This window comes from Rhincodon typus, chromosome 10, assembly GCF_021869965.1.
Source record: "Rhincodon typus isolate 14 chromosome 10, sRhiTyp1.1, whole genome shotgun sequence".
Taxonomy (NCBI): domain Eukaryota; kingdom Metazoa; phylum Chordata; class Chondrichthyes; order Orectolobiformes; family Rhincodontidae; genus Rhincodon; species Rhincodon typus.
In genome coordinates, this window is record NC_063341.1 from 31,917,138 (window position 1) to 31,943,749 (window position 26,612).

Here is a 26,612-nt window from a genome sequence, read left to right on the forward strand (position 1 = left end):
GCACAATTCAAACCCTTAAATTTAAAAGCAGTAATTTTGAAACTTTACAACAACACCTGTATGAAAATATCAAAACAAATGGAATCAAAATATAATTGAGCAAAACATCATCCATCAAAGGAGAATTGTTTTCGCCACGATCCTATAAAATTACAATGGATGATCAACCTGTATTTACCTTATAAAATCTAAACATATATGCACATTTTGCTGCAGGTAATCTAATTTGGTTCTGAGTAGGTTAATTTTACAAAATGGTTGAACAGAACTTAACACCACTAAATACTTGAATACATGGTGAAGATGACTTTTGTTCAAAATATTTATAAAACCATGCATGGAGAGAGTAAAAGTGTCTTATCATCAAAGATGGCGGCAGGGTAAGTTGCTCCATTCGGAGCTCCACTCTGCTTGCCAGTTCTCTTTCCTTTTCCTTTCTTTTTCCTTTCTTCTTTGCTCTCCTCTCTGTAGTAATTCTATTCCTCCCCCCACCCCTCACCCTTTTAACTACCTACCTAAGGAGTCGAGAAGGAGCCAGGTAGCAACTGAGAACCACGTGGTGGGAGCTGAACGCACAGGCCGTGTCCTGCAGTGACAGCGGATCGGGCATGGACCGGAGTGACATCAGCAGCGAGAACAGGCTAGTGAGGCAGCAGTGGCAAGGATGGGGCAGTGAAGCAGCAGTGGCGAGAGTGGGGCGGTGAGGCAGCAGTGGCAAGAGTGGGGCGGAGAGGCAGCAGCAGATGGTGGCGAGAGTGGACCAGTGAGGTGGCGACAGCAGTCTAGCAATTGGAGCGGCACCTGCACCATTGTGGAGATAGAACTTAGGTATCTGAGACCTGGAATTTTTTTTTTCTTGTTTACCTTTTGGCTCTGTTAAATCTTTTAGTTCTGGTTTTTGTAACCAAGTGGGTGCCAGTGAATGGTGACTTTGTGCACTTTTCGTAGTACTTATGTATTTCTATACTTAGTACATGTGACAAATAAATAAATCGAAATCTAAATCCTCCATCTACCATGAAGTGATGAGATGTGGATAGCTTGAACAATCGATTAATTTTTTCCTTCATTTTAATCTGGGATTTATTTTTCTGATTCAGAGGAAACTTATATGGTTTCTGGAAGCTAAATGTCTAATTATTATGCTTAGGCATGATATGAAACAGGCTTGATGGACTAGCTTTTCCTGAACATCAGTTTTGCATTTCATAAGTTTGAATAAGGAAATTGTATAGTGATAAGTGGGACTTCTGCTGGATTTTCTTGTTTCCATTCCAGGAATAACCATTTGTAGTGAACTCTAAGATGTTTCTATAATTTATTTAAAAATACAGATAATAACAAAATAATCACAAAATAAAAAGATGGTTATGAAATAATGAATAATCAAAGCATTAAAGGATTAAATATTGTTATTGGCATGTTACAAGTACATGGCCAAATAAAATAGGTGCAGAAGTAGACCATTTGGCTCCTTGAGCTACCTCTCTCATTCAATAAGATCATAGCTGACCTGTTCATTTTCAAATTCAACATTCCAATCTACCCCCTCATAACAGCAGCATTATTGCTGAACTCTTAATCCAGAGACCCAGGTAATATTATGGAGACCTGAGTTTGAATCCCACCGCGGCAGCTGGTGAAATTTGAATTCAATAAATATCTGGAATTAAGAGTCTAATGACGAACATGAATCAATTGCTGATGGTTGTGAAAAACCCACTTGGTTCACTAATGTCCTTTAGGGAAGGAAAGTGCCATACTTACCAACATGTTACTCCAGACCCACAGCAATGTGGTTGACTCATGACTGCCCTCTGCACAATTAGGGATGGGTAATAAATGCTGGCCTAGCCTGTGATGCCCTCATCCCATGAATGAATTTTAAAAAAGCCCTTGATTTCCTTGCCGAACAAGAATCTATGCAGAAATTTTAGAAACAATTTGCAGCAAGTAGTGTCAGGTGTCTTTGCCATAGTCTTTGGATATCATGAGGTAGGGCTGAAAATAAGCAAAATTAAGAGGGCCACAAAAGAAAACCTGTATATTTTGGGAGCAGGCTGCTGGGGAAATCACTAACCAAGCCATAGACAGCACAATGGCTTAGTGAAAACAAGGTGTAGAGCTGGATGAACTCAGCAGGCCAGGCAGCATCAGAGGAGCAGGAAAGCTGACGTTTCGGGTCTGGACCCTTCTTCAGAAATGGGGGAGGGGAAATGTCCACATTAACCCTGCAGCCCAATGATCTCAATGTGACTTTACAAGCTTCAAAATCTCCCCATCCCCGACCTCGTCCCAAGACCAGCCCATCTCGTCTCCGCCTCCTTGACCTGTCTGTCTTTTCTCCTACCTATCCGCTCCTCCCACCTCACTGACCAACCCCCACCCCACTTCCTACCTACTAGCCTCAGCCCCGCCTCCATGACCTGTCCGTCTTCCCTCCCACCTACCCGCCCCTCCATCCTCACTGACCAACCCCCATCCCAACTCCCTACCTACACTCACCTTTACTGGCTTCATCCCCGCCCCCTTGACCTGTCTGTCTTCCCTCCACCTATCTGCTCCTCTCTCAACCTTCTATCATCGCCTCTCCCTCTCTCTATTTATTTCAGAGCCCCCTTCCCCTCCCCCATTTCTGAAGAAGGGTCCAGACCCAAAACATCAGCTTTCCTGCTCCTCTGATGCTGCCTGGCTGCTGTGTTCATCCAGCTCTACACCTTGTCATCTCAGACTCCAGCATCGGCAGTTCCTACTATCTCACAATGGCTTAGTGGTTAGCACTGCTGCCTCACATTGCCAGGGACCTGGGTTTGATTCTAACCTTAGGTGACTGTCTGTGTGAGTGCACGTTGTCACTCTGCCTGTCTGGGTTTCTGTCGGGTGCTCCCACAGTCCAAAAATGTGCAGGTTAGGTGGTTTGGCCCTGCTAAATTGTCTGTGGTATCCAGGTTTGTATAGATTAGGTGGATTAGCCATGGTAAATGTGGGGCTGGGTGTTTGTGGATCTGGGTTGGATGCTCTTCAGAGGGTCGGTGAGGACTTGATGGGTTGAAAGGCCTCAATTTGCACTGTAGGGATTCTATAAGCCACTTAAAGTAGATAAGTGTGTATTTTAAAGAAATACATCATTTTAGTCTAATAAGTAGTGTTTACAGAAGACAAAGAGAATATAGTGGGTGTCATAGCAGAGCTCTGAAGCAGGGAAAGACCTTTATTAAAGCCAGAAAGGGTAATAAAATCTCTATTTCAGTCATAAATCACAGGAAAAATGTTCTAGTTCACTGGTAAGGCATCTGAGAACTGCAAATGCTGTAGAATAAAAATCTATAAAGATGATAAAATACCTAATCACATTAGGAAGCTTTGGCATCAGAAATAGTATTTTCAGGAAAATTTAATTTCAAAGATAGGCCAAATAGAATAAAAATTTGGCTATCCCAAACAAAACAATTTTTCAGGTGTAGAACAGCTTCACATTGCATAGTAAAGCAGAAGCTAGACAAGTAATAACATTCCTGTATATCATTGGAAATATAGCGGATACTGTTGTTGATCACCAAGGGATAAGTGAACATCAGACAAATTCAAAGAGATACTGAAAATCTTTGACAATTATTTCAATTTCAGAAATAATATAATTCTTGAAATGGCATGATTTAACAAAAGAGTGCAGTGTCCAGGTGAATCCATTGATTATTTAATTAAAGATCTCTAAACACTAGCGGAGAAATTGCAACTATGGTAACTTAAAATCACAATTCATAAGACAGCAGATTGTCTTAGGCATCACTGATGAGTCATTGTTAGATGGATTACAGTTAAAAAAAAAGCTAATTCGAGAGAAAAGCTTTTACATGGCAAGTGAAATTGAGGCTTAGAAGCAAAGCAGATAAATTCTACCAATAGAAAATAACACTTGGCACTGAAGATTTATGGAATCTATTCATTTCTTAAGGTACAAAACCACACCAGTGTTACAATTGATTCCCAGGCCCAATTTGTTATGATATCCCAAACTTTTTAGGCTCCTAAGCAAGGGTGGATGAACTGACCCTCTTTCTTCGAACATAGAAAATAGAACAGTACAGTACAGGCCCTTCGGCCCATGATGTTGTGCCGAACTTTTACCCTAATCCTAAGGTCTATCTAACCTCCACCCCTACCTTATACTATCATCCATATGCCTATCTAATAGCCGCTTAAATGCCCCTAATGAGGCCGACTCCACTACCCTCTCTGGCAATGCATTCCACGCCCCTACCACTCTCTGAGTAAAGAACCTACATCTGACGTCTCCCCTATATCTACCTTCACTCACTTTAAAACTATGCCCCCTCATAATAGCTACCTCCACTCTAGGGAAAAAGTCTCTGGCTGTCTACTCTATCTACACCTCTGATCATTTTGTACACCTCTATCAAGTCACCTCTCATCCTTCGTCGTTCTAAAGAGAAAAGCCCCAGCTCTCTCAACCTTTCCTCATAACACCTTCCCTCCATTCCAGGCAACATCCTGGTAAATCTCCTCTGCACCTTTTCCAACACTTCCACATCCTTCCTGTAAATGAGGCGACCAGAACTGGACACAATACTCCAGATGTGGCTGAACCAGGCTTTTGTATAGCTGGAGCATAACTTCACGGCTCTTGAACTCAATCCCTCTATTAATGAAAGCTAACATACCATACGCCTTCTTAACAACTCTATCCACCTGGGTGGCAGCTTTCAGGGAACTGTGGACATGAACCCCAAGATCCCTCTGCTCCTCCACACTGCCAAGAACCTTTCCGTTAACCCTGTATTCTGCTTTCAAGTTTTTCCTTCCAAAATGAATCACCTCACACTTGTCAGGATTAAACTCCATCTGCCACTTCTCAGCCCAGCTCTGCATCCTATCAATGTCCCTTTGTAACCTAGAACAGCCCTCTGCACTGTCCACAATGCGACCCACCTTTGTATCGTCTGCAAACTTACTAATCTACCCTTCCACTCCCTCATCCAAATCATTTACAAAAATCACAGATAGAAGAGGACCCAGAACAGATCCTTGTGGTACACCACTCGTAACTGAGCACCATGTTGAATATTTTCCGTCCACTACCACCCTTTGTCTTCTAAGGGTCAGCTGATTCTGAATCCAATCCGCCACATTTTCCCCCTATCCCATGTCTCCTTACCTTCAGCATGAGCCTACCATGGGGAACCTTATCAAACGCCTTACTTAAATCCATGTATACCACATCCACTGCTCTACCTTCATCCACATGTTTGGTCACCTCTTCAAAGAATTCAAAAAGGTTTGTGAGGCATGATCTACCACTCACAAATCCATGCTGACTATCACGAATCAAACTGTGCCTTTCCAAGTGATCATAAATCCTATCTCTCAGAGCCCTTTCCAATAATTTGCCCACCACTGACGTAAGATTAACTGGCCTGTAATTTCCAGGGTTATCCTTATTGCCTTTTTTGAACAAGGGAACGACGTTTACCTCTCTCCAATCTTCCGGCACTAAACCTGTGGATAGTGAGGACGAAAAGATCATCGCCAAAGGCCCTGCGATCTCTTCCCTCACGTCCCATAGAATCCTTGGATAAATCCCATCAGGCCTGGGGGACTTATCTATCTTCAACTTCCTCAAAATTCCTAGCGCATCTTCCTTACTAACAGCCACCGCCTCTAGCCTACCAACCTGTTTCACACTGTGCTCCTCTACAATTAGGTCCCTCTCAGTTGTGAATACCAAAGAAAAGTATTCATTAAGGACCTCTCCTATCTCTTTAGGCTCCGTGCACAAATTCCCTTTACAATCCTCGATCATCCCTACCCTTTCTCTGGTCATTCTCTTATTCCTCACGTACGTGTAAAAAGCCTTGAAGTTTTCCTTGATCCCATCTGCCAAAGTTTTCTCATGCCCCCTTATAGCTCTCCTAAGCCCTTTCTTCAGCTCATTCCTGGATAACTTCTATCCTTCTAGAGCCTTTTCCGTTTCTTGTTTCCTAAACCTTACATAAGCATCCTTCTTCCTCTTAACCAGTCGTTCGACCTCGCTTGAGAACCAAGGCTCACTTACTCGACCGCATCTTCCCTGCCTGCTAGGGACAAACATATCGAGCACGCGCAGTATGCATTCCTTAAACAATCTCCACATTTCAACAGTGCTCTTCCCTGACAGCATCTGTTCCCATTTTATGTTACCCAGTTCTTGCCTAACAGAATTATAATTACCCTTCCACCAATTATAAACCTTACCCTGCTGTATGTACCTATCCTTTTCCATGACTATTGTAAAAGTAACAGAGTTATGATCACTACTGCCAAAATGTTCTCCTACCAACAGGTCTAACACTTGGCCCGCTTCATTGCCAAGCACCAAATCCAAAGTGGCCGCTCCTCGTGTTGGTCTATCTACGTACTGTGTCAGGAATCCTTCCTAAATGCACTGGACAAAATCCGCTCCATCTAAACTATTACAACTAAAATGTTTCCAATCAATATTTGGAAAGTTGAAGTCACCCATGACTACAACCCTGTGACTTCTGCACCTTTCCAGTATCTGCCTCCCAATCCGCTCGTCCACTTCTCTGCAACTATTAGGGGGTCTGTAAAAAAGCCCCCAACAAAGTGACTGCTCCTTTCTTGTTCCGGACCTCAACCCAAACTGACTCCAAAGACATATCATTCTCGAACTGCCTTTCAGTAAGCGTTATACTAGCCCTGACTAGCAATGCCACTCCCCCGCCTCTTTTTCCACCCTCCCTACTTCTTTTAAAGCATCTAAATCCCGGAACTTCCAACAACCATTCCTGTCCCTGAGTTACCCAAGTTTCTGTAATGGCCACAACATCGTAGTTCCAAGTACTGATCCATGGTCTAAGTTCATCCACCTTATTTCCGATACTTCTAGCATTGAAGTATACACACCTCAAACCATCTCTGTGTGCACAATTACGCTCCATCGACCGCATTTCTATATTAATACCCTCACTCCCTGTTGTGTCTGTTGGAAGGGTGAATACCTCATCCTCTGAATTACAAATCCAGTTCCCCACCCCCTACCAATCTAGTTTAAACCATCCCGTATAGCTCGAGCAAATCTCCCTCCCAAGATATTTGTGCCCTTCCAGTTCAGGTGCAACCTGTCCTTACTGTACAGGTCCCACCTTCCCCAGAATGCGCTCCAATTATCCACATAATGGAAGCCCTCCCTCCTAGCCCTGTAGCCATGTGTTTAGCTGCACTCTCTCTCTATTTCTTACCTCGTTATCACGTGGCACTGGTAGTAATCCAGAGATAACTACCCTGTTTGTCCTGGACTTCAGCTTCCAATCTAACTCCTTGTACTCGTTTTTCACATTCTCAGTCCTTTTTCTACCTATGTCATTGGTACCGATGTGTACCATGACTGCTGGTTGCTCACCCTTCCCCTTAAGGATCTTGAAGACACGATTCAAGACGTCACGGACCCTGGCATCCGGGAGGCAACATACCATCCATTCATCTCACTCGCGTCCACAGAACCGCCTGTCTGTGCCTCTTACTATTGAATCCCCCACTACAATTGCTCTCCTATTCTCCCACCTTCCCTTCTGTGCCACAGGGCCAGGCTCAGTGCCAGAGACCTATCCGCTATGTCCTTCCCCTGGTAGGTCATTCCCCCCCAACAGTATCCAAAACGGTATACTTATTATTGAGGGGAACGGCCACAGGGGATCCCTGCACTGTCTGCCTATTCCCTTTCCCCTTCCTGACAGTCACCCAGCTACCTTTTTCCTGTACCTTGGGTGTGACCACCTCCTTGTAGCTCCTCTCTATCACCCTCTCAGCCTCCTGAATGATCCGGAGTTCATCCAGGTCCAGCTCCAGTTCCCTAACGTGGTTTTTGAGGAGCTGAAGTTGGGCGCACTTCTCGCAGGTGAAGTCAGAGGGGACACCAACAGTGACCCTTACCTCCCATATCCTGCAAGAGGAGCATGCAACTGCCCTGGCTTCCATTCACTCTACTCTAGATTTCCAGAAGAATAAAAAAAAGCCTTACCTTACCAACCCTCCACACAGTCTTTTTTTTTGGTTAGAGGAGGAGGATGGATGGGAGACACTACACATGTAGTGTTTCGGGTTTAGCCAATGCCTGAATGTATCAGTTCCTTCCTGGCTTGCATTCTCTCCACACACCCGCCGCTGAAAACAAGAAGGCCGCTGCTGCACAAGTTAAGTTTTTATACAGGGATAAAAAACAACCTTACCTTCCAGTCAGCACTCTGGCTCGCGCTGCTGCTGCTATAAACAATTCAACATTTCTCCTTGTTGGTCACAACAAGGTTAATTTAAAAAGGGTCCCCTCTCTCATGAATACTTTTCCCAATACAAATATATTCCTGATGTAAAAGGAACCAAATTAACCAGACTTTCTTGTGTTAGAAGAAGTAAGTTTATTAGCTACTAAACAAGAGAAAAATTAATAAAATGCAACACACACATTAGAAATGTGAATTTAGTAAAATGATAACAGTTAAAAAGATATATATATATCAGTCTTTGGGTTGCCTGAGGAGCAGATACTAGAATGTTGCAGCCATTAAGTTGGATGACACTTAAATTGCTGCTATTGGTAGTGCAGCAGTTTCAAGATTCTTGGCTCTACAGTTAGATGACAGGCTTTTGATCTGCTTCCTTCTCAATTGGCACTTTATTAGTTTGCCTGGCTTCTAGCTCTCTGGAGAGAAAGATTATTTCTTTATTCGGAATATCAAATGGCTGTGCTCAAGTTGTGACCTCCACAGCGCACTAGTTCACATTAGCATATTAGCTTACTAACAAACACATACCAGGCACTGCAGTTAGTTTTTAAATCCTTTTTTGGAATATTCTTGAAATGGTAAAACACAAATATGTCAGCAGTCTTGGATATAATCTGCAGGAGATAGCTTTATGCTGAAAGGGATAGTCAGCCGCTCATTATCTTTCCCTTTTAAGTGTCTCTAGTTAAAGATTCACTGCCACTTTATGGGTGTGACTTTCCATGAGATCAGAAGTGCTTTTGTCAGACAATCACTGAATTTACATTCATAGTCATTTTTCGGCTGTATGTCTACTATTACAAACATTTAGTAATTAAAAGTTTAAAATATCATAGGTAATCCAGGCATATGATCCATTGTTATAACTTCAGATAAGCCTATGCAGCTGGTTGGACAGGTATTAGACTCTGAAAGTTCTCACAAACTCTGTGCAGCAAAGCTAATTAACAGATGTGAAATACAACTTTTAAAACTGAAAGCATTTATTGTGAGCAAATCAGAAAATATGCCAAATCAGGACACAGCTATCGAAAAGCAAAAAAACTATCCACCGAAAGAAATAAATGGGGTAGAACTGTATCCAGTAGAAAATAGGCCCAAAGTTTTCTGAAGGAAAGTCATGATTTGATCAAACATTTTGACATGTAGACATACACGTCAATGGCATGTTATAAGAGGGACAAAGTGTCATAGGATTGTCAGATAGAGAGCTTTGGCTGGCAAAACATTGCTTTCATTGATTTGATTGATTGATTGATTTATTGTCAGGTGTACTGAAGTACAGTGAAAAACTTTGTTTACAAGCAGTACAGACAGATCATAGTAAGCAAGGATGTACTTACAATTTATACAGAGGTACAGGTTACATTACACTATATTACATTACATTGCGATGGGTCATTGATGATGTTGGCAGCCTTTCTGCAGCAACAAGCCGTGTAAATGGAGTCCATGGATGGAAGGTTGGCTTCCATGATGGTCTGGGCCATGCATACCATCTTCTGTAGTTTCTTAATGTCCTGGGCAAAGCAATTGCTACACCAGATCATAGAAGTTTGGCTACAATGTCCCAGGCATATTGCACTTAAGGTTAATGGTATGCTACAAATAATTCTCCAACACAGGGACCTCAAATACTAGAAAAAACCTTTACATACTTCATAATCAAAAATTTTCACTCCTGAGTAAAATAACTTTTATTGACCTCAAGGTGGAAGGGAACAAAGAACAGCACAGCACAGGAACAGGCCCTTCAGCTCACCAAGCCTGCCACATGATGCCATTCTAAACTGAAAACCTTTTGCATCAAGGTGATCTGTATCCCTCTATTCCCTACTTAATCATGTATCTGCCAACATGCTTCTTAAACACTGCTATTGTATCTGCTATATTCATATTGTATCTGCTCTATTCATTGGATAAACATATGGATGATAATGGAATAGTTTAGGTTAGATGGGCTTCAGATTGGTTTCACAAGTCGGCGCAACATCGAGGGCCGAAGGGCCTGTACTGCGCTGTAATGTTCTATGTTCTATGCTTCTACCGCCTTCTCTGGCAGCGCATTCCAGATAATTATCACTCTCTGTGTAAAAATACGTGCCTCTTACAACTCCTTTCAACTGTCCACCTTTTACCATAAACCTATCTCCCCCTAGTAACTGACAATTCTACTCTGGGAAAAAGACTTTGATTATCCACTGTATCCATGCCTCTCATAATTTTATAAACCTCTATCATGTCACCCCTCAGCCTCCAATGTTCAAGTAAAAACAAACCAAGTCTGTCTAATCTCTCCTTGCAGCTAATAAAACCAGGCCACATCCTGGTAAACCTTTTCTGCACCCTCTCCAAAGCTTCCACATCCTTCAGGTAGTGTGACAACCAGAACTGCATGCAACATTCCAAATGTGGGCCTTACAAAAGTTTTATACAAAAGCTGCAACATGACTTGCCAATTTTCATACTCTGCCCCGTTTAAGGCAAACATACCATGCGTCTTCTTGACTAGCCTATCCACTTGTATTGCCACTTTCAGTGAACTGTGAACCTGTATACCTAGATCCCTCTGTATATTAATATGAGGTTAAGAAACAAAAGGTCAGGGAGAAGCTGGTAGAAAATTCTACTCGATTCTCTAAGCACTTGACAGAACCTACACCAAAAGCAGAATCTTCTTTGGTTAGTTACATTGAAATAAGAAATTTATTTCGTATCATAAATGAAATAGAAAATTGTGACAATAGAGGGTTGGCTGAAATGTTTTCCACTGCTATCAATATTGATTCAAAACACCAACAAAGTTCAAGAAGAGTTGCAAACAAAGAGGCAGCAAATCAACTATCTACATCACTTGGTCGGATATATAGTGATAGACAATGGAGAAACCTGCAACTCAATTGAATCAGATCATGACACACGATAGCAAATGACTATCTCCTCCAAATTCAAGTCTGGCAATAAGGGGTAAGGTGATTATGAAGAGACAAAGTCAAGCAAAATGCCTGACCTGTCCACCTTCCAAAGAGGAATCCCCAACAACAAAAAAGTTGTCATATTAAACAAAGATGAATCTCTAGGAACACATTTGAAGAAGTGACCAACTTGCTTCACAATTAATTCAATCACTGAGAGAGGAGGAAGCCCAAAATATTCAAGAGGAGGCTGAATCAATAAGTCCATCTACTTCAGCACATCTATAGGTGATTGAAAAATAAATTTCACTGACATAAATTGAAGACGTACTGCATATAACCCCATGAAAGATATCACTGAAGAAGGGACAAACAACATGCAAACATTCAAGATAATATAAAGAAAGGGTCATCTGCCTGCAATAGTAGGGACCACACTGACAAAATCAATGAATAGATGTACATCACTGGGATCCTCATAGGAGAAATATAAGAGGTTAAAGACCTCTCAGTTTAAGAAAGAAATTCAAATCTCAGACCTTCAAGGAGGAAGTCCAAGTCAACCATCCGACAAATTACCAGCCTTCCATGTCTGAAGAGAATATGTTCCAGAAGAACAGTGAAACATTTAGATCACCTGCATTTGTGGTAAATATAAATGTATAAACAATATGATGATTATGACGGGAAAAAAACTTGGGGGAAGGTGTTGTGCAGGTAAGAAAGATTTTTAAAAGTTTAATACTTGATAAAGTACAGTTCACATCACCAACTATAATACTGACTGGGGGACTTGTCAGATAAAATAAGGAGACAGATGTGGGACTAGGCTACTCCTAATAGTCTCTGACATTATGTTGGTCATATTAATGTAATCTGTACATAGTTGCAGTAATGCAATAAATGTTATATTGTTTATTCAATAAGACTTTTCTAATTAGATCAGAAAGGTGGATATCCTAATATATACCAGATCACTTGGGCCTTTAATGAACCCATACCTGACATAACTGGATTTGCTGATGATAGGAAGCTAGCTGAGAATGGAAACTGGGAGGAGGACACCAGAAGGCTACAAAGAGACATGGACATATTAAGTAAGAAGAAAACAAGTTGGAAGATGGAGTATAACATGGTGAAGTATAAGGTTATTTATATTGTTAATGACAGTAGAAAGCAAAATGTTTTCTTAAAATACATGAAACTTCAAACTTTGATGTTCAGGGAGATGTGAGTGTTTGCAGAGAAGGAACACAGAAATTAGCATGCAGGTGTAGCTAGCAATTAAGATAACAAATGGAATATTTATTTTAATTGCAAGGGGATTGTAGTAGAAGAAGATGGATTTGATAAGTCCACACCCAAAATACTGTGTGCAGTTTTTGGCCATTTAGATGTTTTGGGGCTGCCCATGGCTGAAGGTAACATAAAATTGTGGCTTTTTAGCTAACATAAGATGGCTAAAATTAATTATTAGTTGAACACAGCAGTCCTACAGTCTGAATCATGGCCTTCATGCTCATGTCAACCAAATAAGATAATGAAATGCCTCTTAGGAATCTTAGTATGAAGGAACTAAAGAATGGTGTAGTGATTGGAACCAGCTGGATCTTTTGACCACGAGATCCTTAATTGGGGTTGTTAATCTGGGCCAATTATGGAAGCTCTGGCTGACCAATATAACCAGGAGATTTAGATTCTCCTCAATTCAGGGGACTGATTCCAAGGTGGCTGGCCACAGCCAGTATGCTGTGCACAAGTAAACAAAGGGTGACTTGGTGACAGGATACTGGTCTCTGTGTAGTTATTTTAGTATGAGGAGGCCTCAGCTTCTGGCACCTCAATATGAATGCTTTTCCAATGCCCCATATTGTGAAGCATATAGCAAACAACCACCATCCTCAATATTCTTGCAGGCAAATGCTGGAGTGCTCTTCCTGAATGATGAAGGCATCTGAACTACATCTTTACTACAACAATAGCTACCTGAAGACTGTCCTCATCTGCAAGTGGCTGGTATCATAGCTACTTTGGGACTTCCTCTCCAGTCACCTCAAGGGTATCAAAAGCCAGATCTTAATGTGTAACCTTTGTCGTCCTGAGGCCACACACACCTGGGTTCTGGGATTGAGAAATTTGCAAAGATATAACTGACACTGTATAAATCAGTCAAATCAGTGAAACATTTATAGGAAGGTCTGTTGTGGCCACACACAACACCAAAATATTGACGGAGAAGGATAAATTTCTGTTCACAATGTCTCCAGCTGTTGCAATGGTGCCCTTACATTGATGTGGGTACAGTAAAAAAACTAAAAAAAAAGAAAAAAATATATAACCAGGAGATTTAGAATCTCCTCAATTCAGGGGACTGACTCTGAGCTAGCTGGCCACAGCCAGTGAACTGTGAACAAGCAAATAAGGAGTGACTTGGTGATGGGATCCTGGTCTCTGTATAGTTATTTCAGTGGCAACGGGAAAAAACAGTATGTGCCTGAAGAACATTGACTTGCAAGTGTCATCTTGGAGACGGAATAAACATTCCTGGCATCATGCCTTTATTTAGGAAGCTTGACTTGTTTGATCCTGCTCTCGAAGACTGGACCCAGCTTGTGGAAAGAATGCAATATTTTTTCCAGGCAAATGGTTTTGGGGCAGATGAAAAGCAATGAGTAATCTTTCTGACTGCAGCATTTTCTGTTATAAGGGGCTTAACTTTCCCAGAGGCACCAGACACTAAAACCTGCCAAGAGTTGACAGAGTTGGTTAGGGAATATTATGACTCCAAACCTCCTCCAGTTCTGAGATGATATTAGTTTTATGCAGTTGTTAGAGAACTGGAGGAATCCATTTCGAGATTTTTGATGAGGTTGAGACTGACAGAGGCATGTAATTTTGGGTTAACCCTGAATGAGATGTTGAGAGACCCTTTGCCATGTGGGATTAATAAACGTAACCATGTGGAAGTGCCTATTAGCTGAAGCCCAACTGGACTTCAACAGGCACTGCAAGTGGCTCTGTCATTAGAAATTATGACAAGTGGAGCATGGGAGCTACAGGGCATCCCAATGGAGGTGGACTGCCTTATCTGTCCAACTGAGTTTAGGGAACACCACTTGAGTGTAGGCAATCGCAGAGCCTCATGCAGGGTATATCCTGAGGAGAGGGACCCTAGGTCAGCCCCCAGCAGAACCCCTCAAAAATGCTGAGCTTCTGCCAAGTGACTAAGAAGTTCTTCAGGATCTGGGCCAGCAAGCCATTGTAGTTGCTGCTGGTATATCTTAGAATCATAGAATCCCTACAGTGTGGAAACAGGCCATTCGGCCCAACGGGTACACATCGTCCTTCCGAAGAGCATCCCACCCAGACCCAGTTCCCTACCCCTGATTTCCCCATGTCTAACCCACCTAACCTAAAGATCCCTGGGCACTATGGACAATTTAGCATGGCCAATCCACCTACCCTGCACATTTTTGGACTGTGGGAGGAAACCGGAGCACCCGGAGGAAACCCACACAGACACAGGGAAAATGTGCAAACTCCACACAGACAGTCCCCCGAGGCTGGAATAGAACCCGGGTCCCTTGCACTGTGAGGCAGCAGTGCTAACCACTGAGCCACTGTGCCACCCTTTATGGGCACAAGACAACAAAGGACTCCTACAACGCCTGACTTGAGTAAGAAAACTCATAGGCCAATACCCAGGAGAGTGCACATCCTGGAAAGTCCCCATACATGTGGGTTGGAACAACTGAATTGCTTAACAACATCCAAATCGGAACCAGTTAAAATTACTGTTTGGTTAAATGGTCACACAGTTCCCATGGAGATCGATACCGGCACAGCTGTATCTGTGATTGCGGAATCTGTCTTTAACAGATTCAAACAGGACTCCAACTCTTAAGTTTGTGCAAGATCTCAGCCAGATGGAGAACATACACTAGGGAACTGTTGCAAATTAAGGGTATGACTTTAGTTCTGGTCTACTATGAGAAACAGACGGTGCAGTTACCATCGATGGTAGTAAAAGGCTCAGGTCCAAGCCTAAAGGGGCGGAATTGGTTGAGAAAGATTCACCTGGATTGGCTCAATTTTTTTTAAATTAGAAAATAGCTGCCTCAGTGAAGTCCTAGTGAATTACCCAGGAGTATTTCATGAAGGGCTTGGGACTATCAAAGGGGTCAAAGCCATTTTACATGTTGACCAGGAAACAATGCCGAGATTTTGCAAGGCCCACCCGGTGCCATTTGCCTTGTGGGCAAAAATAGAGGTGGAAAGCAGGAGGGTGGAGAGCAAAGGAATCATTAAACCAGTGCAGTTTGCAGAATGGGCAATACTGGTCGTACCAATCTTGAAGGCTGACAGCTCAGTTCACCTTTGTGGGGATTTTAAGCAAACAGTAAATTGCTTCTCGTAGCTGGATAAATACCTGATCCCTCGCATAGAGGACTTGTATGCAAAGTTGGCGGGGAGGCTATCCTTTATGAAGCTGGACATGAGCCATGCCTACCTGCAATTGTGACAATTAATACCCATAAGGGCTTATATCAATATACAACATTGCCATTTGGGGTATCATCAGCCTGCACCCTTTTCCAGCAGATCATGGAGAACATTTTACAAGGCCTACCCCAGGTTGCCACTTATCTGGATGACGTACTAATAACAGGGAAGATCAATAAAGAGCACTTGGAGAACTTGGACATAGTGCTTAAACATTTCTCCCAGGTGGGTGTACACCTTAGAAGGGAAAAATGTGTTGTTCCAGGCACCCCAAGTGCCCTACTTGGGTTAGAGTCAGCAAAACGTCTGTGGAAGATAAAGTGAGGGCATTCTGTATGAGAGCTTAAGTCTTTCCTTGGGTTAGTGAATTATTACAGAAAATTCATACATAACCTGGCCTTCATCTTGGCTATTGAAAAAGGGTCAGCCTTGGAAATGGCCGCATAGCCAAGAAGTAGCCTTTAGGGAAGTGAAAAAGCAGCTAATGTCATCTAAGGTTTTGGCCCACGATGATCTGACGTGAGAGGTAGTGCTGACATGCGATGCCTTCCTGTATGGTATTGGGATACTGTTGACTCACTGGTGGCCCAATGGAGAAGAACATCCAACAGCATTTGCTTCCTGGACTTTGGCTGATGTCGAACACAAATATGCCCAGATAGAGAAGGAAGGTTTGGTGGTCATCTTTGGAGCGAGGAAGTTCCACCAGTGCCTTTACAGACGGGAATTTGTCATAGTAACAGATCACAAACCCCTGCTCGGGCTACTGATGGAAGACAAGGTGGTGCTGCTCATAGCTTCCAGTAGAATTCAGCATTTGTCCCTTATTCTCAGCATGTACAAGTATAAGTTAGAACACCGTCCAGGAAGCCAAGTGGCTAATGCAGATACCTTGAGCTGCCTCCCACTGGCAGATACTCCACTGGTGGTGCCTTCCGTGTAAGAGTCCATTTTTGTTTTAAACTTCTTGGACACCTGTTAGGGATGCCCATAATTGAGTCACAAAATGGCTGTTAGGGCTGCCCATAGCTAATGCTGACAGTAACATTTCTCAAAATTGCTGAATATGCAATCATTCTTGCAAGAACATAGATGATAACATGTAACATTTGATAACAATAGGAGCACTGTACATAGCAGCTAACAAGTCAAGGTTGAATTAGGTGTTTCTCTTGAATTATTTAATCAATCTGTCTAAGATTCAAACCAGTTTCATATAGTAAAAATGTCGCCCCTCTCCCTTATATCATTGCATCTTCTCCATTCCCTGTAATGAGCCTGATGTAATTAATTAGCAATTAACACAGGGCAGAAAGATAAGAAAGTGTGTGAAAACATCATAACCAGTGGTGGTAAACAAGCCTGTCCATTTCAGTGATTAGCAGGCCAAGAGTCAATTACAGATGGGCAACTCAGCTCTACTGACCAATAGTAATCAAAGAGGGGGTAGGAGGGCATGTGCACTCTGAGTTTACATTGTGTAAGTTAGGATGCTTTTCCGTGTGCTTTCATGCATTTGTGCCTTTTTGCCAAATGCTATAACTGAGCTGTAAATTGCAAACAAGCGTCATCTGAATCCACCCATTGACTCGGACTCATTGAAAATATGAGATCTAACAATTTGGCGTAGTCGGCAGGATCACTGAAGGAACCCAGACCTGTCTGTAGATTAGAGACCCATCTCGATGCCAGTGGAGGTCAGTTGTCTAAACTTGACGGTCTCTCCTTTCATGCGATTCTGAATTCCAGCGGGGTAAGGAGGCTCGAGCTTCCTTACATCTGATGCCTATATATGGTGCAGCTGAGGTAACAGTCTCAGCAGGTTTATATGGTGGAGCTGAGATAATAGTCTCTGACCAGGTTGATACGGCAGAGTTGAGGTAATAGTCTCTGACCAGGTTGATACGGCAGAGCTGAGATCATAGTCTCTGACCAAGTTGATATGGAGGAGCTGAGGTAGTCTCCGACCAAGGTTAATTAAGCACAGGACTCAAGAACCAAAATTATCATGATGCCAAACAATAAGAATACAGAAACCTGAATGAAAATAAGATGAAAGGTCTCTGGATGATATTAAAATAGTCTCGGGAGAAACAACCCATATGAACGAGAAAAGATGAGTAAGGACGTCTCTCATTCTGATGGGACAGATCCATTGTCAGAAAAAGAATGAGATAATACAGAAGCAAGTCATGACAGGGAAAGAACAGAGCTGAAAAACCAATCAAAGGTTACCTGTGAGGAACTGAAATGCACCAAAAAGAGCCATGAAGAATGGGAAGAAATTTCCCAACAAAAGAACCCGGATTCCCAACGAACCCCTCTTAACTCTACTATCCCAGAGGCCACCTTACCCCTCACTAAGCCAATTAGAAAGCAAAATATAAAAGAGACAGAGAGCCGAATCCTCCACTGACTCCAGCGACGATGAGGGGCTCTGTTTAGCACCCCCTTACTCACTAGGCAATGCAAAAACTGGTCCCAGCAAAAACAAAACTGAAAAAGGGTGGAATGAAAACATGGGAGCAACTGGAATGGCTGAGGCGTATTTTGATTCGCACTTTGAGCTCACATAGCCCTGATTTTGACTGTTCTGGAATGTGAAAACTAAGAGAGGAAGAACGTTAGAAAATGTTCATAAATGAGCAAGAGAGAGAGGCCAGCTTTCTGTGCTAGTTCACTGAACTGTTTGTGGTCTGGTTTGAATGTACCTTTGTTCGTTGATTGTTAAATGATATCTCATGCAACATTTGTGTTTTCATTCCCTAGAGCTCAAGATCTGGGAATGTTTTGAATTTAGTTCGCATTTTGGGAATCTTTGGTGATTTAAAAGTGTGGTGTGTGCCTGTATCAGTGTAGAACATATATGGTTAATGTAATGGCCTTGTAAGGAACTATCAGTGGTTGTGTAAAGCAAAAATCTGTGATGACATATTGATTTAAAAATTTAGTTTGTAAAGCTTGGTAAAAATTTACCTCTGGGAATTTGAAATTACCATGTTTGGAATTTCATTTTCTGGCCAGAATGAGCTTCCAAATATTATTTTAACATGAGTGAATATTTAAATCCAGATAAGATTTGCTCACTGTAAATGTACTTTGGTGCGAAATTATCCACATAATTGGAAAATTGGAATTTTGGAAATGCAATTCTCTTTGAACAAAATTCTGATGATATGTTCTAAAATCTGAGAAAACTGATATCGAAGAGTTAAAATAAAAGGACAGTACAATCTAACAAAGGAAGTGGGCTTTTCCTTTAGTAATTATAATGCACTTTTCTGTACAGGAGGAAGAGAGACGGTTGACATAATTATGTCCAGGAATTTTCACGCCACACTTTAAACCAGCACTACTAATTAGCCTCAACTGCTTGAAGCAGAATGATGGATGCTTTTTGTCTTTCAGAGATTGAAGATACTGAAGGCTTTCACCGACTGCTACGATCTTCTGAACCTGTCTGTGGACTTTCAACATCGCAACACAGTGATGGATGAGACACGACCAATACTCACTCATCTCAATCCACATGGATAAGGAGAACCACCAATTCGACTGGGACAACACCAAAATCCTGGGACAAGCTAAGCAGAGACAAGCACGGGAATTCCTAGAAGCCTGGTACTCCACGAAGAAAGCCATCAATAAACACATAGAACTCAATCCCATACACACTCCACTATGAAGGAAAAACCGGAATTGAGGCAATCCAGCTTAACGGAATCCAGAGTTTAAAAACCAGGCGGGAAAACACACCGACGCTTCATCGGAAGCTGCACTGATGATGTTACCCAGCATGGTAACGTCTGAGGAACAACAAACGAGCTTGGCGAGCCAACCAACCTCAACATCCACGACCCAAGCTACAAATCCACTCCAAAACCTTAGAGGCATCCTCAACCCATCAAGCCATTTATCAACAACACATCTCAATAGTTGGAAAACTACTGTGAAAACATTAAATGTATTTGGTATCAGTGGTTTCAATGCATAGAAAATTGTTAGTGACTTTGAGGGAATAAATGGAATTTGAATTTGGACAAATTTGTCTAGAGATATACCAAACATCTAGAATGACTTATCAAGTAACTTTAAAAAAAAAGTGGGTCATCTTAAAGAAAGAATGAACTGAGTATGTTTTACCTGAATCAAACAGAAATGTTTGACTTCTGTTTTAAAATATTATAAGATGATGTTCCATGGACTACAAATCTCTCCTGAGCTCTGGAATTAGCTAGGTGGTAATAGTTAAATTACAAAATTGGATGAGATGAAGTAATTAGGGATGGCGAGTAGTGGCAGGAGAAAAACAAACTAGAATAATAGGTTGAAATGACAATTGAAGTTAACATGCATTTTAGTGAAAGGAAAATTTAGGTGAGAGTACTAAATTGAAAGCTTTCTCTTGGTGATGTTTGTGTCCTTGACTTTCCTTTCAAAAAAATTGAATTTGATGATCAAGCCACTATTTGAGGCATCAGGGCTGTATTTGAAGAGATAAATGAAATCACATAGATCTTTTGATAAGATCATGAGAGTCAAGAATGCATGACAAGATCTTTGGATACTGATGTAAGTGTACAAAAGTGATGTTACCTCAGAAGTAACAAACATGAGGGAACGCATGGTAAAAAAAATTGCACTGAAGAACAGGTCTCAGACACGTACACTTCCTTGACAAATGGATTAGTGAAGCTTGGAAGAGCAAAAAAGCATAGTTTAAATGATAAGACACTGACACATAATCCATAGGGAGACTGACTTTAAAACAGTGATAGCGAGCTGGAGTGAAAGGGCCCAAAATGATGACATACAGATACATCAGAAAAAGAGTGGGGAACGTACTGTAATTTGTTAGAACTGCATTGTTTGAGACCACAGACATTGCAGCTCTGAGGGGGTACTTGCATATGGAGGTAGTTATCACTGAATGACAGAAGCATTCATAAAATTGGCAAAGAAGGAAAAACATTGCAAAGGTATTCTCAAGATGGATACAGATGAAGAGAACTGGGGAATTTTGAGTCCATGCAGGATGTTAACAAGCAACCAGTGACTGAACTTGAAGCTTGATAACAACTAGATTGTTTGATCCAAAATGTGTAAATTAAAAATACTCAGGACTTTAACACATGACCTAAAGGATATGCAGAGTCAATGCTCCCAAGAGAAAAAATAAGAACTTGGATTGAGGCAGAAATTAAACTGTGCGACGAGAATATCTGGAGACAAAGAGTGACAAACCCCTCGCCTCGCAGGCATTAATGTCATTTTGACACAACAGATCCACTCATGGGGACATTTGGCTCTGCAACAAATTTTCGCATGATTCCCAAAGAGCTAGTGGGGTTGGGGTTTAAAAGAAAAACAAGCCCAGGTGGCAGCAGACTGTTGCGTGACCTGCCAGAAGAACAACCCCAGACCCCGCACAGCCATGCTCCAAGTAAGACCCCCAGCCCCAGAAGGACCATTCCATCACCTACAAGTCAATTAAGCAGCATCCAGGTGACCCCTAATTGGACATCAGGGCTAAGCCCTTTTGCAGTCATCACCAGAAGGTCTATGTCGCTGCCAGGAATAACTGATTTTCAGAAAACTGATTGCCACTTAATGTGTGATGCACTGTTGAAATATTGTCAAGACCTAACCAATATTGTCAGGTCTGCTTCCCAACGGGTGTCAGCCGTTTGGGGTGATCCGCCAGATGGAGGACATGATATCGTCCTGGGATCATGGGTCTATGTAAAGAAAATCCATTAAGAACTGCTAGGAGCCAAGTGGGAAGGACTCTATCAAGTGCTGTTGGCCACTCCAACAGCAGTAAAAGTCCAAGGAAAGAACCATTACCTTTAGCCCAAGATGGGGAAATTGGTTGTATTACTAATTGTATGTATTTTGAGTGTTTGCTTACTAGTAACTTGCCAACTGCCTGCACCAGAACGGAGATGAGGGAAAAGAGAATTGCACGTAAATACCTTTTTGTATGTCCTACACCTATACCAAACGAGCTAATATTCCAGTTGTTGGATGTATGCTCTATATGGGGATGCGATGGCCTAGAGGTATTATCACTGGACTGTTAATCCAGAGACCCAGATAACATTCTGGGGACCCAGGTTTGAATCCCCATGGCAGATGGTGAAATTTGAATCGAATAAATATCTGGAATTAAGAGTCTAATGATGACCGTGAATCCAGTGTCGATTGTCAGGGAAAGCCCATCTGGTTCACTTATGTCCTTTAGGGAAGGAAACTGCCATCCTTACCTGGTCTGGCCTATATGTGACTCCAGATCCACAGCAATGTGGTTGACTCTTAACTGCCCTCTGGGCAATTAGGGATGGGCAATAAATGCTGCCTGGCCAGCAATGCCCTCATCCCGTGAATGAATAATAAAAAACCCATTCACTCGAAAGAGAGCATCCCCTCAAGACCCATCCCTTTTAATGCATCTGAAGTGATGGAATGGGTAATTCGCCAGAACATCTCCTTAGAAGATCCAGCACAACTGGCACGGAGGTCCTCAGCAGGGTGTACTGGGTGTGCATAACTTTCTCAGAGGAGAACAACGTAATTTTGGTGCCTCTGGTGGGAGTCAACAGGGAGTAACTTTAAGTTACTCCAACGCTGGACCAGGTAACCTCTGAATTTTCTAACATCCTGCCTGAGCCTGAAATTAAGAGGGCAGTTGCCCCACATTGGGGCCAGAATTAACTGAGTGCCAGAAAGGAGGAGGTAGAAATTTGGTAGTGAGAAAGACATAAAGGACAGTGAACACACCACAAAAGTTAGTGCTAACAGAGAATGGTGGGTCCAGGGGATTCTGACTGCAGATGATTTCTCCGACAGTACATGCCTGACAAATGGCCGAAGTACTGTGAGTATACCAATAGGATCAGTACGGGAATGGGAACTCATGGAGATAATGTACAGGGTATGGCAAAGGATGATATGGGAAAAAGGCACTTTGAGAAATGCAGAAAGCTGTAGCAATAGGCTGTATGTTAGAAGACTGGGCAGAAAAGCAGCAGTGAGAGCTGAAGCTGCGAACAGAGGTAGCTGAACTTAAAAGAAGATATAAAGAGACTGTGAAGGTCAGGAATTTATAAAGCTAGAGAGATATAGACCTCAGGCATATGAGCCAGTATCAAATGCAGTGTGAGAAAATGATTAGGAAAAAGTGAAGAGGAAACTAAAAGGGCTCTCACACAGACAGAAGAGTTAGAGACAGTGTAGCAATTTGAAAACAGCTACGAATGTAGTACATAAATCAACACAGGAGCGAAAGAGGACCTCAGGCGAATATACGAAATGTATGAGGCTGATAGTGAAGTTACAGTGTCTGATATCAGCACAAAGAGGGATAATACGTCCACTTGCGACCCTTTAAGGTGGGAAGGGAGGAAAATGGTGACGTTGACTGGGGAGGGCTAGCAAATGAAGCAGCCAGATATGGAGAGGAGGACCAGGGGAATGGGGTCCTCCTCTGGAGGGAGGGGCAGGAAAAAGGTCCATAGCCCCTGTGGCACCCCCCCCACCCCTCCCCGATCACTAGGAGACCACAACCAGCAGTGCCAGGAGTGCAACCGCAACCACTTGACATTACATATGCCACCCCTTATTATATTCAACAGCTAAGAGATATAGCCAAATGTTTAAGGGATTGTCAGCCTGGGGATAACCACCAGGAGCTGCTGCAAGATACACACAGCAACGAACCATACACGGGTTAGATAATGAGGAGGAGGAAAAATTAAGACCGATGTGTCTCCATCCCATTATGCATTCAGCTTTGCCGAAGCCACAAAATGCAGGAGGGGGAATATTAGTTGAGTTAAAGGAGGCCGTATTGATGGCCACGGGAGCTAATAGAGAGGACCCAGTTGAAGCCCTGAAGAAGTGTAGACAGAGGAAAGGGGAGCATCCAACTGCATTTGCCGCAAGGCTATGGCTCGTATTCCAGAGCATATACAGCCCAGGGCTAGACTGGCAAAGTTTGGCTGCACTTTTTGACAATCGATTGGTCCATACACTGGTGAAATATGGGACAGAGGAGTCACGAAAGCATGTGACATGTTTGACCCCTCCGACAACACACACACTGAGGTGTCGTTGTTGAGGAAAATAGTCAGAGTTTCGGGGAAGGAGACAAGAGGATATAAGTCTTATGAAGGATGAATGGCGCCTCTTAGAGATCAAAGGGCAGCGTGGAGAAATAAAGGAAAGGGTCCAGTCCCAAGGGGACCATCATGTCCCTATCAAACGGTAGAAAGGGGCATGGACATGGACGAGGACCCGACCTATGGCCGCCGGGAGTGGTAGGACCCTCGGGGGCTCATAGAAGTGTTTTAATTGTGGCGAGGAAAGGCATTATGACAGAGATTGTCCAAACCCATGGAGGGGTGGAGCAACCAGATGTAGGTCTAATCCTTGCAACTACAGGGACCCCAGTCCGTGCCACAGAACAATGTGCAACCAATTGAGGCAACAATTGGGTTGTACCTGAACCTACAATGATGGTTTCAGGCTTCTCCAATATGTGATGCAAAATGGGATGGGACAGGGAGATCCTTAGTGAACAATACAGTAGGAGGCTGCCCTATCACTTTCCTTTGGGACACAAGGGGATCCTGCTCCACCCTGAACACGTCAATTGTAAATAGTGATGATTGGAAAATAGAAACAAAAATAATCTTGAGTAGTTTTACAGAACATTCTCAAATAGGGCTAGTAACTAGCCCTTTAAAGATACAAATAAGAGCAGTAGAGATGATACATCCAGTAGTATTAATAAAACTCCCAACAAATCAAAAGCATATCCTGGGAAGTGATTACACGGCCAGAGCAAGAGTGTGCTTTGATTCAGTGAACTAGCAAATGCCAGGAATAAGTGAGGAGCAGTTTTTTTGCTAAAATCCCTACAGGACAGTATAAAGAGAGAGTGTGTACAGTAGGAAAAATGTGGATCAGTGTGGACCTGATAGTACAAGGAATTATTGGACAAAACTGGGAAGTGTTTGCCGAATATAAGCATGACTGTGGACAGATGCAAGAGGATGTGTGCATACGGGATCCAGATCAAAAGCAGTATGGATTCCCCAAGCAGGCAGGGGTGATATAGAAAAGGTAGTGCAAAGGCTGGTAGCACAAAGGGTGTTAAGGCGAGTTGCCTCTACGAACTATCCACCTCTTTGGCCAGTAAAGAAACCAGATGGGAGTTGGCGACTGAATATTGATTATCGAGAACTAAATAAGATAACACCCTTTATAGCATCCACAGTGGCTGCAAGCCCCAAAACAATGATTAAACAGTGTGAATCTGCACAGTGGTTTATGGTGCTACATATAAGTAATGGATTTTGGTTAATCCCTTTGTCTAAGGAGTGTCAGTACAAATTTGTTTTTGCCTTTAAGGGATACCAATATACATGGACAGCTTTGTCACAGAGATTTCACAACTCCCCATCAATATTTCATCAATGGTTAAGCAATGGTTTGCAGGACTTTTCTAGGCCAGACTGCTTGATATGGTATGTAGATGATTTGCTGCTGCAAACAGGAACCAAACAGAAGCATTACCAGCTCCTGAATGAGTTGTCGCAGCTACTAAAAAATGCTCAAGTTAAAAGTGAATCCAAAGAAAGCTCAGATAATGAGGCAGGAAGTGAGTTACTTAGGAGTGGTGTTAACACCGGGAAAAAGAGAAATAGACAAACAAAGAATTGAAACAGCAGCAGGACTTCCTATCCTGACAGATGTGAAGAGATTAAGATCATTTTTGGGGTTGATTGGGTATTGTAGAGAACATATTGATGGTTTTGCCACAAAGGCAGCACCACTAATAATGTTACTGATGAAAAATGCCCCATAGGAATGGAAGCCAGAATACACGCGAGCAATAATAGCTTTGAAACAGGGTTTGGCAAGTGTTCCTGCCCTAAAAATCCCAGATCCAGCTGCACCATTCTCCATGGAGGTGGCTGCAATTAACTCCACAATGTCAGCAGTCTTGTTGCAAGAGGTGCATGGTCATTTGAGACCAGTAGCCGATGCCTCACACATGCTCACACCAATGCAGCAGGGGTAGACGGAGAACAGCATTTATTGGCAGTATTCTCAGTGGTACAACATTTTACCTACATTGTAGGGTTGAACCCACTGTCAATCTTGACAGAACATACACCCATTCAGATGCTGCTGGATGGACGTATTAATGATGCCACAGCAAGCCAAAACAGAATTGCTAGATGGCCACTGTTATTACAAGGGAGAAACATAGCAGTTAAAAACGGTTAAAAGTATTACTATGTCAGCAGATAGTTTACCAGTGGACAACCCATGAGTGTCAGGTAGTGATAGCAAATGATCCCAAGGGACTATATGTATCTAAACAAAAAGGAGGGAATATTAGTAAAGAAAAGGTAGGGAATATCTAAGACAAGAGACAGACAGAGACAAAAATAGGAGAACAGCAAGTGAATAACAATTAACCCTTAAAAATTTTTGTTGATGGCTCTTCATCTGTACAGGATGGAGAATGGAAAACTGGTTGTGATATCTACATAGAAGATGAGCAAAGACCATGAGTGCTCAAGCAGCTGAGTTGGCAGCAGTGGCATATATAGTGAGCTACCCAGTTAAATTCCCCCCAGGATCTACTATCTATTCAGATAGTATGATTTAGTTGATGGGGTGAAAAGATTAGCACTATAAATGCAATAAAACGAATAAAATCAGATTGGCTGCATATAAGAGAAGAAACCATGTCTGTTTTGTAGGAAAAAGAATCATCATGAGAAATGTGGAAGATCACTATCGTTGTTTTCCTTGGAATGAGGGTTCCTTCTGCGGTGAATGCTTTGAATGATATTTTTTATGAATGAGAGTGGATAAC

At 42.4% G+C, this 26,612-nt stretch overlaps 1 protein-coding gene across 1 annotated transcript in view; it reads right to left on the bottom strand.

The window, feature by feature from the left end:
* dnai4 (dynein axonemal intermediate chain 4) overlaps nt 1–26,612 on the bottom strand; it is a 138,201-nt gene that overhangs the window by 33,449 nt on the left and 78,140 nt on the right. The gene's annotated exons all lie outside the window — the stretch shown is intronic.